Raw genomic sequence first — 9,063 nt, 5'->3', positions numbered from 1 at the left:
CCAGAAAGCCCCACTGCAGACCCAGAGGAAAAGGAACAGAATACGGCTCCCAAATCCCTATACATATTACACCTTAATGAAGACTCTGGCCCATGTCTTGAATGCTGCCTATTTCTCCAGATCGAAGAGGAGAAGGAAGGAGGGAGAAGAGAGGTCAGGGTCGGGGTCCACAAGGCTGCAGCCGTGGCAGGTAGGGGGTCCAGATAGGGATCCATGAATCTTCGATGCTTTGGAGGAGGAATCCCGAGGAGAAGGAGGGGAACCACCTCAACAGATCTGCCCAATTTAATTACTCAGGGAATAATGGTTCCAAAGCAGTGTGTCTGTGAGTATGGCTTATTTTGTGGCTGTGGCTTAATGGTCATGTTATTGGGTGGGTGTGGCTTACTAGCCATATGACCAGGTGGGGGTGGCTTCATGGTCATGGGATTCAGCAGGCGATGCTTGGTGGTCATGTCATGGAACAATTAAAAATAATAGGATTCTTCTCTTTCTCTCTTTTTCTTTCTTTCTCATCTATTTCTACCTTGTTTCCTTCCTTCTTTTCTTCCTCCTTCCTTTCCTTCTTTATCTCACTACCTCCTACCTATCCACACAACCAACCTTCGTCTTCACTCCTTCCTTCCTTTCTTCATTCCTCCCTCCCTCCTTCCTTTCTCTCTATTTCTCTTTCCCTCTTTCTTAATTTTCCTCCATGCCACCCACCCATCCAACTTCCTCCATCCATCCATCCTTCCTTCCTTCCTTCCTCCCTCCCACCTTCCTTTCCCTCTCTTTCTCTTTTCCTCTTTCTTACTTTCCCTCCTTCCCTCCCACTCACCTATCCAACTTCCTCCATCCAAGCTTCCTTTATTCCTTACTTCCTCCTTCCCTCCTTTCTTTCTCTCTTTCTCTTTCCCTCTTTCTTACTTTTCCTCCCTCCCACACACCCATCCAACTTCCTCCATCCTTCCTTCCTTCCTTCCTCTCTCTCTTCTTTCTTTCTTTCTTTCTTTCTTCTTTCCCTCCCTCCCGTCTACCCACCCAACTTTCCTCTTCCTCCCTCCCTCCCTCTTTTCTGTTTCCCTCTCTCTTACTTTCCCTCCCTCCCATCCAACTTCTTCCCTCCTTTCTTCCTTCCTTCCTTCCTTCTTTTGTCCAACCCTCCCTCACTTCTCTTTCTTTCTTTCATTGCTTCTCTTTCTTTCTTTCTTTCTCCCTCCTTTCTTTCTTTTTTCTCTTTCTCTCCCCCTTTCTTACTTTCCCTCCCTCACTCCCACCCACCCAAACTTCCTCCTCAGTCCTTCCTCCATTCCCTCCCTCCCCCTTTCTTTCTTTCCTTCTTTCTTTCTTTCTCTCTCTCTCTTTCTTTCTTTTTCTCCCCCTCTCTTTCTTTCTCTCCATTCCTTCCACCCACACACTCAACTTCTTCCTTCCTCCTTCCCTCCCTGCCTCCTTTCCCCTCCCTCCCTCTCTCTTTCCCTCCATTCCTTCCTTCCTTTCTCTTTCTCTTCCCCCTCTTTCTTTCTTTCCCTCCCTCACTGCCACCCACCCAAACTTTCTCCTCAGTCCTTCCGCCCTCCACTCTCTCCCTCCCCTTTCTTTCTTTCTTTCTTTCTTTCTTTCTCTATTTCTCCCCGCTCTTTCTTTCTTTCCCTCCTTCTGCCCATGCTCAGAAAAAGAAAAAACTTAAAGAAATCCCACAAAAATTTTTTTTAAAAAAATTGAGGAAAAAATGCCAGCCCCCAGGGACTGGTACCAGGCCAGTGACCATCATGAGTGGGCCGAAAAACAGAAGGAAAAACATGTGCAGTGCTGAAAACCTGGCTTCTGTGCAAAATAAAGAAATCCCAAAATCAAAAAGACATTCAAAAAAATTTTGTACCTCGGGGCCAGTACGAGGCCAGTGATGTCACCAGCAGGCTCCTACCGTTGTGCCTGGCCTGGCCTGGACCGGTAGGAACCCGTCCCTGTTCCAAAGACTAGATACCAGGGCATTTCGATATTAAACACTGTTAATTTGAAAATGCTGTATAGATTTGTGATTATCATGGTGGAATTTGACCTTTATGAATTTGGAGGAGGCCCTGAGACCATCTAGCCCAACCCCTCCTCTCTGCAGCAATCCCAGTTAAAGCTTCTCTGACTGACGGCTGCTCCATCTTCGCATTCAGAGAATCCACGAAGGGGAGACTGAACTTCTCTGCTTCACTGGCTCAGCTCTAAAAGAGCTCATCCTTTTAAGATATTATTCTCTCCTGCACCGTTCCTTGTAGGCTGCGCACATGAGCGCGCGCGCACCCCAAAATACCGCCCCGCGCATCCTTTTCCATGGGCACGCAGTCCCCATCCCCCTGCCAGCCCGCGGGGGGGGCAGGAAGGCGCCGGCAGCAGCAGGGAAGGGAGCCGGGGCTGCCCCTGCCTCCCCACGGTGCCTCCGGCCCCCTCGGCCTTTCGTCACTGCCCCCCGCCCGATCCGCCCCCTCTGCTCCTCTGCCGCCTCCTGCCTTTGGGCGCGGCTCCTCCCGCACCCGGAACGCACGCCCTGCCCGTCTCACAGTCCCTTTGCCGAGAGCACTTTCATCCCGGGCTCTCAGCAAGGGGGTTGCAGGAGAGCGGGGCAGGCGTTCTCTCAGCGAAGATGATATTCAATGTCGGGGGCACGCGCGCAGTTGCGCACGCTCCCTATCTCCATACCAGCCCACTCGGAACATTCAAAATAAGAAAAACTTTCGCCAGCGAAGGCTTTTCTTATTTTGAATGTTCCGAGTGGGCTGGTATGGAGATAGGGAGCGCGCGTAACCGCGCGCGCCCCCCCAACATTGAATATCACCTTCGCTGGTCTCTGCTGAGAGAACGCCTGCCGGCGAAGGCTTTTCTTATTCTGAATGTTCTGAGTGGGCTGGTATGGAGATAGGGAGCGCGCGCAACCTCCCCCGCGCCCCTGACATTGAATATCACCTTCGCCAGCCTCCTCTGAGAAGAACGGAGAGAGAACGAGAGTGAGTGAGAGCAACAGACAGCAAGATAGAAAGTGAGAAAGAGAGAGAGAGAGAGAAAGGGGGGAGAGAAAGAGATAGCAAGAAAGAGAACAAGAGAGAGAAAGAGTGTGAGAAAGAAAACAAGAGAGAAAGAGTGAGAGAGAGAGAAAGCAAGAGAGAGAAAGAAAACAAGAGAGAAAAAGTGAGAAAAAGAGAGAGAAAGAGAGAGAGACAGAGACAGAGAAAGCAAGAGAGAGAGAGAAGAGTGGAAGGAAGAGAGAGAGAGAGAAAGCAAGAGAGAGAGAGAGAAGAGTGGAAGGAAGAGATAGAGAGAAATGATAGGAAAAAGGGGAGAAAAGAGAAATGAGAAAATGATTGAGGCAGAGAATGACAGGAAAGAGAGAGAAACAGAGAGAGAAGTGACTTGATTTAAAGCATATTCTTGTTGTTATTCTACTAGTTTTTCTCATCATTCCTATCACCCATTTCCTCCCATGTTGACTGTATGACTGTAACTTGTTGCGTATATCCTAAGATTTTTATTAATATTGCTTCTTCATTGCTTATTTGACCCCTATGACAATCATTAAGTGTTGTATCACATGATTCTTGACAAATGTATATTTTATTTTATGTATGTTGAGAGCATATGCACCAAGACAAATTCCTTGTGTGTCCAATCACACTTGGCCAATAAAAATTCTATTCTATTCTATTCTATTCTATATGGTAAAAGCACTTAAATAATAACAGAGAAAAAAACCCAGCCCTCACCTGTTTTTATTAATAGTTATGTTTTTGGTTTTGCTGGTTGATTTAGTTTTAATAGTAATGGATTTTAGTTTTTTAAAATTATTAATTTCTTTTAATAAAAAAGAAGGGATTTTTTCCTATTTATTTATTTATTTATTTATTTATTCCGCCCAGTCCCAAAGGGGCTGTCGCTCAGACACTATACTTTTCCGCCCACACCGAAAAAAAATTAGAGGGTACATTGCTCTCTTGTTCATCTAAAGTCTCCTCTCCTGTAACTGAGTTCATTTTTCCATGTCTGACACCCTGGAGTAACAGTGAGCAGGTCTTAGGCTGGTGTGTGACGTGTGTCAGTGATCGGAAGACGGCTGCATCCTCCCCTCCTCAATAATGGTGTCCGTTGGAAAAGGGGCTCCCAGACTCCTCCTGGTCTTCAGCTCTCCTCCTTCTTGTCTTTCTTCAAGGCTATGAGCGGCTCCTTTGATCTCTTCCTTGCCTTACTGTATTTTTCGGAGTATAAGTAGGATCTGGGTGAGATCATCCAAGGGCATGGGGTGAGGTATTATCAATATGCCGATGATACCCAGTTATACATCTCCACCCCATGTCCAGTCAACGAAGCAGTGGAAGTGATGTGCCTGTGCCTGGAGGCTGTTGGGGCCTGGATGGGTGTCAACAAACTCAAACTCAACCCAGACAAGACGGAGTGGCTGTAGGTCTTGCCTCCCAAGGACAATTCCATCTGTCCGTCCATTACCCTGGGGGGAGAATCATTGACCCCCTCAGAGAGGGTTTGCAACTTGGGCTTCCTCGATCCACAACTCACATTAGAGAAACACCTTTCAGCTGTGGCGAGGGGGGCATTTGCCCAGGTTCGCCTGGTGCACCAGTTGCAACCCTATTTGGACCGTGAGTCACTGCTCACAGTCACTCATGCCCTCATCACCTCGAGGCTCGACTACTGTAATGCTCTCTACATGGTGCTACTTTTGAAAAGTGTTCGGAAACTTCAGATCGTGCAGAATGCAGTTGCGAGAGCAATCATGGGCTTTCACAAATATGCCCATGTTACACCAATACTCTGCAGTCTGCATTGGTTGCCGATCAGTTTCTGGTCAGAATTCAAAGTGTTGGTTATGACCTATAAAGCCCTTCATGGCACCGGACCAGATTACCTCAGGGACCGCCTTCTGCTGCACGAATCCCAGCAACCAGTCAGGTCCCACAGAGTGCGTCTTCTCTGGGTTCTGTCAACCAAGCAATGTCGCTTGGCGGGACCCAGAGGAAGAGCCTTCTCTGTGGCGGCCCCGGACCTCTGGAACCAACTCCCCCCAGAGATTAGAATTACCCCCACCCTCCTTGCCTTTCGAAAGTTGCTTAAAACCCACCTCTGCCACCAGGCATGGGGGAACAATTTTATGCATGGTATGTCTGTATGTATGATTGGTTTTTATAGAATGGGCTTTATAAATAAATAAATAAATAGGTAGGTAGGTAGGTAGGTAGGTAGATAGGTAGATAGATAGATAGATAGATAGATAGATAGATAGATAGATAGATAGATAGATAAATAAATAATACGCACTCTCCCCCACCCTGGGTGTATTCCCATTCAGCACGCACACAAGCAAAATCTCGCTGGGACACTCACGTGCAGCTCAATGTATGCTACCAATGTGCCACCCTTTTCCATACTGGTAGCAACCCAATATTGCTCCACCCCAAAAAGAGGGTGAAAATTTGAGTCCATCTTACACACCCAATGTAGACCCACCCACCCACCGGCCCCCACCCTTTGGCCTCTGCCTCCCAGCAATTTGCCTCCTTGCAGCAAACGGTAAACAGCCTGTTTCAGTTTCAGCACAGCCTAATTAACACCAGCATCCACATAACCATCATCTATTTCAGGCTGAGAGATTCACATTGCTGCCTCCGTGTGCCCCATTTCCCACCCATTCTGATCCCCACCACCCAGAAAAGGGAGCATGCAGAGGTGGCAATAGCCTATGGCAATCCTTGCAGCCTGAAACAGTTGATGAGGCCGATCCAACCAGCAATTCTCTGCTTGTGCTAATCAGGCTGTGCTGAAGCTGAAACGGGCTGCTTGCTACAAGGAGGCAAATTGCTGGGAGGCAGATTTCCCCCCCCCTTATTTTCCTCCCCAAAAAAGGTAGGTGCATCTGATACTCATAATAATAATAATAATAATAACAACAACAATAATAACAACAACAACAACAACAATAATAATAGTAGTAGTAGTAGTTGTTGTTGTTGTTGTTATTATTATTATTATTAATTATATTTTTATGTCGTCCCTCTCTGCAGACTTGGAAATAATTCAGCCAGTTTGCAGTACACCACTTCAGGAGAACAGGTTAACATCACAAAACATCACAAAAACATGGACACCTGGAGGTGGGGTTTCGAGGACTTCCATTTTTTGCGATGCTGCAATTTCGCTGAGGCTCCCCTCGCTGGGAAACCCCACCTCCGGACTTCCGTTGCCAGCGAAGCACTGTTTTTTGCGCTGCTGGGATTCACCTGCAGCATCGCAAAAACATGGAAGTCCAGAGGTGGGATTTCCCATGCAGGGGAGCCTCAGGGGAATCCCAGCAGCGCAAAAACGGGTGCTTCGGCTTGCAAAAGGGGTGAGTTTTGGGCTTGCACTCATTAATCGCTTTTCCATTGATTCCTATGGGAAACATTTCGTCTTACAAACTTTTCGCCTTACAAACCTCGTCCTGGAACCAATTAAGTTCATAAGTTGAGGTATCACTGTATAAGGTTCTCACACTCCTCCTGCCCTGCAGTGCTCATCTCCATTTCATCTCTCCCATTCACGCATTTCCACCCCATCTCTGTCTTTGTGGCTTCCCTGCATTCTGCTGTTGCGTTTCTCCCCTGCCCCAGCTGATCTTGAAATCCCCTCACGAGATTTCGGTGCATTTTTGCTTCCTGTGCACAGCGTGGTATGCAGGTAAGTGGAACCCACCACTGGTTTGGGAGAAGCTCTGGTTAAGATTCTGTGCAGTTTAGAGAACGGAGAAATTTCTCTCCCGGCTGACCCCACCCACCCAACCTCCCAGGACTCCCCATATGGCCCCTTTGGAATGCAGGTAAGTGCAAGGTATACAGGGGCCTCACGGAAGGGCTAGCAAAATTTTTCCACCACTCTGGGGCATGGCCTATGCAGGACCCCCTGCATTTTCTTTCAACACCTTCCAGTGAAAATTGGGTGCTCTGGGGTGGAGCTCCATTTTAGCTACCCCACTGCGTTCCCCCACCCACCCTGGTCCGGGCAGTAGCCCGCCCCTGTCTATAATTGACCAATTGTGTCAATTATATTTTCTCTATGTTTTGTTAGTATATGATTGACTATTTTTTCCTCAAACTTTTTCATTCACTTTTGAAGATAATGGCAGTATTATTGAACCACATTTGGAGATGAGGCAATTCTAGAAGAAAGATTCAATGTGGAATAAGAAAAATGTTTTCTGTATTTCAAATTCCTGGATGTTCCCATTCTAGTTTCATCCCTTTCTGGAGAAGAATGAATATTGGAATATTTCACAACCTAAACTGTACTTGGACCAAAATGGAGAGATAAAAGCAGATCTGGCCATTGGCTACTACTTGGTTCTCCCCAAGGAGGATCCCAGGAGAGAGGATCTGGCATATTTTATAAGACAGAGACTTTCTATCAAACAAGATGCTCTTTCACGGCTAAAGTTGCTCAATAAGGTGGGAGAAATCTTGCTGTCTTTTCTCTGTTTCCCAAAGCCTGAGGTCCCATTTCAAGTGGGGAAAGACTAGAGTCTCCAGGGTGGTTGGCCTTCCATGCCAGTTGGTGTCATCTAATGGAAGTTCTTCAAGAGACAGCAACTAAATGGAGATTTTTTGCCATGTTTTATGGAAGGTTTTTGAGATCTTACTGGTCAGAGGTTTCTTTCTTCATCACAGTTTTATTCTACATTTAAAAAACCTGAATGAAATAAAAGTTTCCTAAACCTTTTGCAGTAAACTTTATTCTCAGTTTTAATATGAATATATCCTCATCCTTAAATCTTTTTTCTGCAATTCCATCACTCCAGACTTTATTAAACAGAAAAGTACTTTATTGTAATGTTCAATTCCAAAACCAAAAGGGAGGAATTAAATGAAGAATCTGCCAGTTGTTATACCTCCTGCCTCTGTTTAGAAGAAGTCAGAGATTTCATATAAACCTCAGTGAAGACCAGAGGCTAATTGTCTCCTGCCATTTTTACCTACATTTTCTATAGATGGAGAGTCCTAACGTATTTTTCTGCTCAGTCTCTGCCTGAGTCCAAATGTGTGGAAAGTTGTCATCCTGGATTTGTCAAGAGGGCTCGAGAAGGAGAGCCAGTTTGCTGCTACGACTGCATTCCTTGTCCGGAGGGGACCTTCTCCACTCAGGAAGGTGGGTGACACTGAGGAAAATGGGAGGCTTGGTGGAACTGGATCCATCCAGAACATTTTCATGAAAGTGCAAGTTAAAAGGCAGATTGAAGCAAACCTGTTTTTTTTTCTTTATTTGTAACCTACACAATTTCTTACCTAAAAGGAAGTAAATCAAAAAGACTTTGAAGGAGAGCTGGGAAGAGACTGGAGAAGGAGATGGCAGACTGGCCAAGCTTTGCTAACAGCAGAGGAAATATCTCTTCTGCTTTTTAGTTTGGAGAAGTGCTGCTAAGTTTACCTTTCTAGGAACATCTGAGATCTTTGAAACTTGATGAATTCTTTCAGGTCCACCTTCTGAAAGACCTGGCAATTCACTGTATATTGGCCTCCCCTTGAGGATCACTGAGATGGTCCATCATGTGGTGTTGTGGATAGTTTTGGGGGGAACTCCTTACACAAATATTCTGCCTGTCATATCGATCCATCGATCAATGAAAATAGAGCTGGAAGGAACCTTGGAGGTCTTCTAGTCCAGCGCTCTGCTCAAATAGGAGAACCTATATCAGTGATGGAGAACCTTTTTGGGTAACTGAGTGGCCAAACCAGAACATGCCGATATGCATGCTGGAGCATTGGAAACTCAAAGACTAGCAGGCCAGCATGAACATGCCTGTTTTGGCCATTTTGGGGGGCATTTTCTGGCTGTTTCTGGCTGTTTTTCAGGTCATTTGGAGTCAGAAAAACAGCATGAAAACTGTCCTTATTTTGGCTGTTTTCTGGACCATTTTCCAGGCTGTTTTCAGGCTGTTTCTCAGTGCTCCACTGCCTGCACTGGAAATCAGAAGATCACTGGCAATGGCACAGATTCCCAGAGTGAAGGCTCTGCGTGCCACCTCTGACACCCGTGCCGTAGTTTGCCATCATGGAT

This window comes from Erythrolamprus reginae, unplaced genomic scaffold (assembly GCF_031021105.1).
Source record: "Erythrolamprus reginae isolate rEryReg1 unplaced genomic scaffold, rEryReg1.hap1 scaffold_154, whole genome shotgun sequence".
NCBI lineage: Eukaryota > Metazoa > Chordata > Lepidosauria > Squamata > Dipsadidae > Erythrolamprus > Erythrolamprus reginae.
Note: the sequence above shows the minus strand (reverse complement) of the source record.